The sequence below is a fragment of the Ctenopharyngodon idella genome, chromosome 2 (assembly GCF_019924925.1).
Source record: "Ctenopharyngodon idella isolate HZGC_01 chromosome 2, HZGC01, whole genome shotgun sequence".
NCBI classification, from domain to species: Eukaryota; Metazoa; Chordata; class Actinopteri; order Cypriniformes; family Xenocyprididae; genus Ctenopharyngodon; species Ctenopharyngodon idella.
This window is the reverse complement of record NC_067221.1, coordinates 18245847-18252848: the sequence shown is the minus strand read 5'-3', so window position 1 is coordinate 18252848 and position 7002 is coordinate 18245847.

Below are 7002 nucleotides of genomic sequence, written 5' to 3'. Positions count from 1 at the left end.
TAAATAAAAGTATTAATTTCTTTACAAAAGAAGTGCTCAAGTGTAGTATACATATATATATATATATATATATATATATATATATATATATATATACATACAGTATCTCACAGAAGTGAGTATACCCCTCACATTTTTGTAAATATTTTATTATATCTTTTCATGTGACAACACTGAAGAAATGACACTTTGCTACAATGTAAAGTAATGAGTGTACAGCTTGAATAACAGTGTAAATTTGCTGTCCCCTCAAAATACACACAGCCATTAATGTCTAAACCGCTGGCCACAAAAGTGAGTACACCCCTAAGTGAAAATGTCCAAATTGGGCCCAATTAGCCATTTTCTCTCCCCGGTGTCATGTGACTCGTTACTGTTACAAGGTCTCAGGTGTGAATGAGGAGCAGGTGTGTTAAATTTGGTGTTATCGCTCTCACTCTCTTATACTGGTCACCGGAAGTTCAACATGGCACCTCATGGCAAAGAACTCTCTGAGGATCTGAAAAAAAGAATTGTTGCTCTATATAAAGATGGCATAGGCTATAAGATGATTGCCAAGACCCTGAAACTGAGCTGCAGCACGCTGGCCAAGACCATACAGCGGTTTAACAGGACAGGTTCCACTCAGAACAGGCCTCGCCATGGTCGACCAAAGAAGTTGAGTGCACGTGCTCAGCGTCATATCCAGAGGTTGTGTTTGGGAAATAGACGTATGAGTGCTGCCAGCATCGCTGCAGAGGTTGAAGGGGTGGGGGGTCAGCCTGTCAGTACTCAGACCATACGCCGCACACTGCATCAAATTGGTCTGCATGGCTGTCGTCCCAGAAGGAAGCCTCTTCTAAAGATGATGCACAAGAAAGCCCACAAACAGACAAGCAGACTAAGGAACCATGTCCTGTGGTCTGATGAGACCAAGATAAACTTATTTGGTTCAGATGGTGTCAAGCGTGTGTGGCGGCAACCAGGTGAGGAGTACAAAGACAAGTGTGTCTTGCCTACAGTCAAGCATGGTGGTGGGAGTGTCATGGTCTGGGGCTGCATGAGTGCTGCCGGCACTGGGGAGCTACAGTTCATTGAGGGAACCATGAATGCCAATATGTACTGTGACATACTGAAGCAGAGCATGATCCCCTCCCTTCGGAGACTGAGCTGCAGGGCAGTATTCCAACATGGTAACGACCCCAAACACACCTTCAAGACGACCACTGCCTTGCTAAACAAGCTGAGGGTACCTAAACCCTATTGAGCATCTGTGGGGCATCCTCAAACGGAAGGTGGAGGAGCGCAAGGTCTCTAATATCCACCAGCTCCGTGATGTCGTCATGGAGGAGTGGAAGAGGACTCCAGTGGCAGCCTGTGAAGCTCTGGTGAACTCCATGCCCAAGAGGGTTAAGGCAGTGCTGGAAAACAATGGTGGCCACACAAAATATTGACACTTTGGGCTCAATTTGGACATTTTCACTTAGGGGTGTACTCACTTTTTTAGCCAGCGGTTTAGACATTAATGGCTGTGTGTTGAGTTATTTTGAGGGGACAGCAAATTTACACTGTTATACAAGCTGTACACTCACTACTTTACATATAGAAAAGTGTCATTTCTTCAGTGTTGTCACATGAAAAGATACAATAAAATATTTACAAAAATGTGAGGGGTGTACTCACTTCTGTGAGATACTGTATATATATATATATATATATATATATAAACAGTTCCTGTCCTTGATTCTGATTGGTCAATAGCTGTGTTTTATTCATGATAAAACACGGCTGCTTCACCCAATGGTTCTGTGTATCGCTATACAACACCCTTAGACAGTCTTTGCCACCATCTAATAGCGTAATAATGTAACTTCTGTTGCTGTTCATGGTCAGGGACTATTTTTTACGGCGGAAGGGAGGCTTTAGTAAAAGTTTAATTAATGAAAGTTGCCTTGATACATATTTTTGGCTTTAATATTTGTATTGTGTGGTAACCGTTTTATAACGATACACTTCGCGTCGTGCCTAACAACGCCCTTCAGCCGTGACTTATTCACAATACAGCACGGCCTCTCGTACCTTATTGATTACATTTATATGTGTGTATATATACAGTGCTTCTGTTATATATATCACACTTTAACACTTTTATCACTCTATTCAAGTTTATATAATACAATATATAATTTCTTGGACAGCTTCAGGTGGCTGCTTGATGAGTCTACCTTTTAGATTAAAAGTGAGTTATTGTAATAATGGACTTTTTAATTAAATTAATGATGATTTTAAATAGTATAATATAAGTGTTAAAAGGAATATTTCTTATTTAGTATCAATGGAGGGAGCCTTTCTTGGACAGTGGGGGAACATAAGACAAAACCGGTTGGAAAACGTGTCCTAGAAGATCTGAAGTGGATGAATTTCAGTACCGTTCAAAGAAAACGTGTATCAAAGGGCCACGGTCTGCTTATTCTGCTTTTAGGAAAGTAGGTTGGCATAGTGCTTCAGTCATGGAGCATCCTTAAGAGGCTTGGTGCGATCCAATTAAAAAGAGCTTCCTGGTGGCTGTCATTGCAGCCAGCTTTGCCTCTCGGTTAAACAGGAAAGTCCTATTCTCTTGCCACCCACTAAGACACCTCAAAGACGCCAAATCTGTTTTCATCACCCAACATCACGAACTGTCATTTTAATATAAAGCGTGTGAAGGTTATCAGCTTAATTAAATAACCACAAAAGAACTGACAGAATTAAAATACAAATGCACACACACACACATATGCAAAAAGCCAATTTCATAGCAAGTGCATGAAAGTAGAATTTACATAAGTTTATAATAAAATAATCAGTACGCCTATATTATAATTTTTACTTCAAATTAAAAACTTTTAAATATCTTATATCAGTTAAACAATCTGTATCTCTAATTGTGTAACACTGATTTTTATTTTTGTTTTAATATTTAGTATCGTTTTATTATACACTGAAAAACAAAATGTTGTAGAAACCATTTATACTAGCTAGTAAATTTGACAATTAATTACAGTGAAACAGCAACTGACACATTGAATTAAATAGTATAAAGACTTAAATAGTATTTAAATAAATAAATTAATAAAAACTTAAATAGTATTTTCCAATTATTTGTTTTATGTACAACTTCGGAAAATCATCTTTTACAGTGTACATTTGCTTAATAACAAGATAAGGGTCAATTGCAAGATTTTACACAATGCAGTCTAATTTTCTGAAAAAGATCTAGACATATTTATTTACTTTAAAAATCTTTTTTGTCTTGTTTTAACTGGAACACAAGATAACAAAAAATACTGATAACAAAAATGATTTTGTCAGTGCAGTGCTTTCAATTCTCATTAAACATCATCCACAGTGGAAAACTAGCGTCTCAAACCATTCTCTACATCTTCCCCGCTTTAAAGATCCCATCTGGTGGGTAGTAGGCTGAGTGATGAACTGTGTTTGTTTTAAATACATTCTGAAAGCCCTCTGGCCGTCCTGTAAAATCAGATGAGTCACAGAGAGGTGAACGCGGCGATAAGAGAGGGATGAAACCGCATCTTTCAATCCTCTCTCCGCTAGCATCATGTTGAGAGTCACCCCCCATTAACCTGAGAGATATTGCCTGGATCCTCTCTGGCCGCTTTAGGGCCAGTACAATAGAAACAGGATCAAATAACCCTTCACGCCTAAAGTAGGTGCTGCAGGCACCTCTCCTTGTCGGTATAGGCGTCACTTTAGCAGTACATGTTCTAAAACCTAAAAGCCGCACGTGCTGGTCGCATTTCAGCTTCGCTTGTGTTGATACGATGACACATCTCTGAAAATTCAGTGAATTATTAATGGGGTGGTGTAGAGATTTACACTCTCACTGGCCTTTCGCTAAAGACTCTTTTAGAGGCCCGACAGACTGTGTTGACTGGGTAGAGTGGTGGGTGAGAAGTGATATCCAGTTCAGAGGATAAAAAATTCATGAGTTCGGGCTGATCTATTGCACTCTCAGGTGAGATTGCTGTGAGAAAAGGATACATCACAGAGTGGGAGATACAGTATGGCTGGAAAGTAATCAGTGAGACTTCTATTTTGAAGTGCAAGAGCCTATGATGGTGTATATGGTGCTTTAAGTCCTGCGCATATAGTGGGAGCAAAATAACACATCAAAATAAACTTCAAACAAAGACTCAAGACTACTCCAGTCAGTCACACACTCACAAAAATCTATATACCTGATAACCATTACTTTTCCTTTGATGTCTTAGGCTACGTCTACACTAATACATTTGAAAATGCATCCTTTTCTCTAAGTTTTGTCCTTCTGTCCACACTGAGGCAGCATTTTTGTCCTGCAGAAACTGAGCTTTTTAAAGACCCTCTTCCAAGTGGATAAATTTGAAAACGCTGTTTTTGCATTGTAGTGTGGACACGTTTAGTCATGTGGCGCATATTGCACAGATAGATATCAATGGCTATGTCTACACTAATCCGGATACATTTGAAAACTGTGTTTTCATTTCAAACTGCTCTCCATTAACACTTTAGCATTTTCAAGCATTTCCCAAAAGTTTCTCATACACACTGAAATGCCGGAAGATGCTTAAATGACCTTGCTATGTCTAACGTATAGTCCACTGAAGTTTTATTTGATATACAACCGTGAACCAGATACAAAGAGTCCAGGAAGGCGGTGAAGTGAACGCAGACCAGGGGGAGGGATAGAGGGCCAAACCCATGAAGCTGAAGAGGGCCTGGATCATGGCATGGTAGAGGGCCTGGATCATGGAGCGGTGGTGGACCTCAGCTGTTGCTTGGACCATGGAGCAGAGGACTAAACCATGGAGGATCAGGTGGGACTGGACCATGGAGAAGTGGACGAGACCATGGAACGTGAAGCAGTGTACGAGACTATGGAGGATCAGGCGGGCCTGGACCATCGGGCAGTGTATGAGACCAAGGAGAAGTGTACGAGACCAAGGACCATGGAGCAGTGGACGAGACCATGGAGGATCAGGCGGGCCTGGACCTTGGAGCAGTGGACGAGACCATGGACCACAGAATGTGGAGCAGTGGACGAGACAATGGAGGATCAGGTGGGCCTAGACCATGAAGCAATGGACGAGACCATGGACCATTGAGCAGTGTACAAGACCATGGAACGTGGAGTAGTGGACGAGACCATGGAGGATCAGGCGGGCCTGGACCTTGGAGCAGTGGACGAGACCATGGACCACAGAATGTGGAGCAGTGGACGAGACAATGGAGGATCAGGTGGGCCTGGACCATGAAGCAACGGACAAGACCATGGAACGTGGAGCAGTGGACAAGACTATGGAGGATCAGGCGGGCCAGTGGACGAGACTATGATGGATCAGGCAGGCCTGTACCATGGAGCAGTGGATGAGACGATGGACCATGGAGCAGTGTACGAAACCATGGAACGTGAAGTAGTGGACGAGACTATGGAGGATCAGGTTGACCTGGACCATGGAGCAATAGACAAGACTATGGAACGTGGAGCAGTGGATGAGACTATGGAGGATCAGGCAGGCAGGGACCATGGAGCAGTGGATGAGACCATGGACCATGGAGCAGTGGACGGGACCATGGAGGATCAGGTGGACGTGGTGGAGCCAGTGGAGATGGAAATCACCATGGAGGAGCCGGCGGAGGGTGGCCACCCCAGCAGAACAGAAAACCACTGGGGATCAGGAGACCATGGCGAAGCAGAAGACCACCAGAGTTCAGGAGGCCATGGGGGAGTAGGGACAGGGACAGCCTTCCTGGCTATGACAGAGCAGGCATGGACAGACTCAGTGGCTGTGACATGGAGCACAGAATTTTCGTAGATGGCCTCTTTGGCCGTGACATGGAGCACAGAACATTTGTGGATGGCCTCCGTGGCTGTGACATGGGGCACAGTGAGTTCATGTATGGCCTCCATAGCCATGGTGAACACTGCTGCATTGAGGGAAGTGTGTATAGCCCAGACACACAAAATAGTGGTGGCCACTAACCGAAGCACTGTAGAAAGAAGATGCATAGTATCTAAATGATATCTTTATGTAGATATTATGAATATAAAGTAGTTTGCAGGCGTACACAGAACTAGAATCTATCACGGACAGCAAGCACAAAATGTTTACTCATTTCATGCTAGGATTATATTAACATTGTGAACTTGTGAACTTTTATTTGCATCACAATTAGGAAACAAAATCCTGCAAAGTTCAATATTACATCAGGCTGCAGATGCATGATAATTCACTTCAGCAAGAAGCGCAAAGGCATAACCATGGCCCGTGGCCTGACACTATTCTAAAACAAGTGGATGATGAAATTAATTCTTGCTAGACTAGTTTTATTCTGCTAGTTCTAAGCCATCTGGGACATTGTCATTTGACAACCTGAAAGTGGGAAGAAGAAACACTCAAGATGCAGTCCACTGCATCTTATTTGAATGGGTACTTTTTGTCACTCTATGCAGATTTGAAAATATAATGTGTGTGCAATGAAACGAGGGCAGAGAGTAAAAGCTAACATTTCTGTCTGAACAGCCATAACATAACATAAAAATCCTCATTTTGATTCTCAATATTCTACTGTGAGTTGTGTAAATCAAATTATGCTCTCTGTTTGCAAAGGCCACAATGCTTCTTCAAATAATATTACCTCAAAGATTTCTCAATCGTTGGCTGTCGCTGAGGATTATATACGAATGACTAAAGTAATACATTTTATTTAGTCAGGTACACATCTGTGAACAGAGACGAGGTGTTGAAATATGAATATTAACCTTTTCAAGAATAGAACAAAAGAAGCAAGACCTTTATGGCAGAGCACAGATCATTAATCTAACAGTTAGTTTGATTTAGCGGCAGTTTTTTTTACTATGGCAGTCACTACAATCACTGTATAAACAGTTTATTTTAATTCAGCAAACTGCTCCCACAACCTGGTTAGGATATAATTATAAGTTTAAATATAATAAATATGATACAGGTTTAAATATTA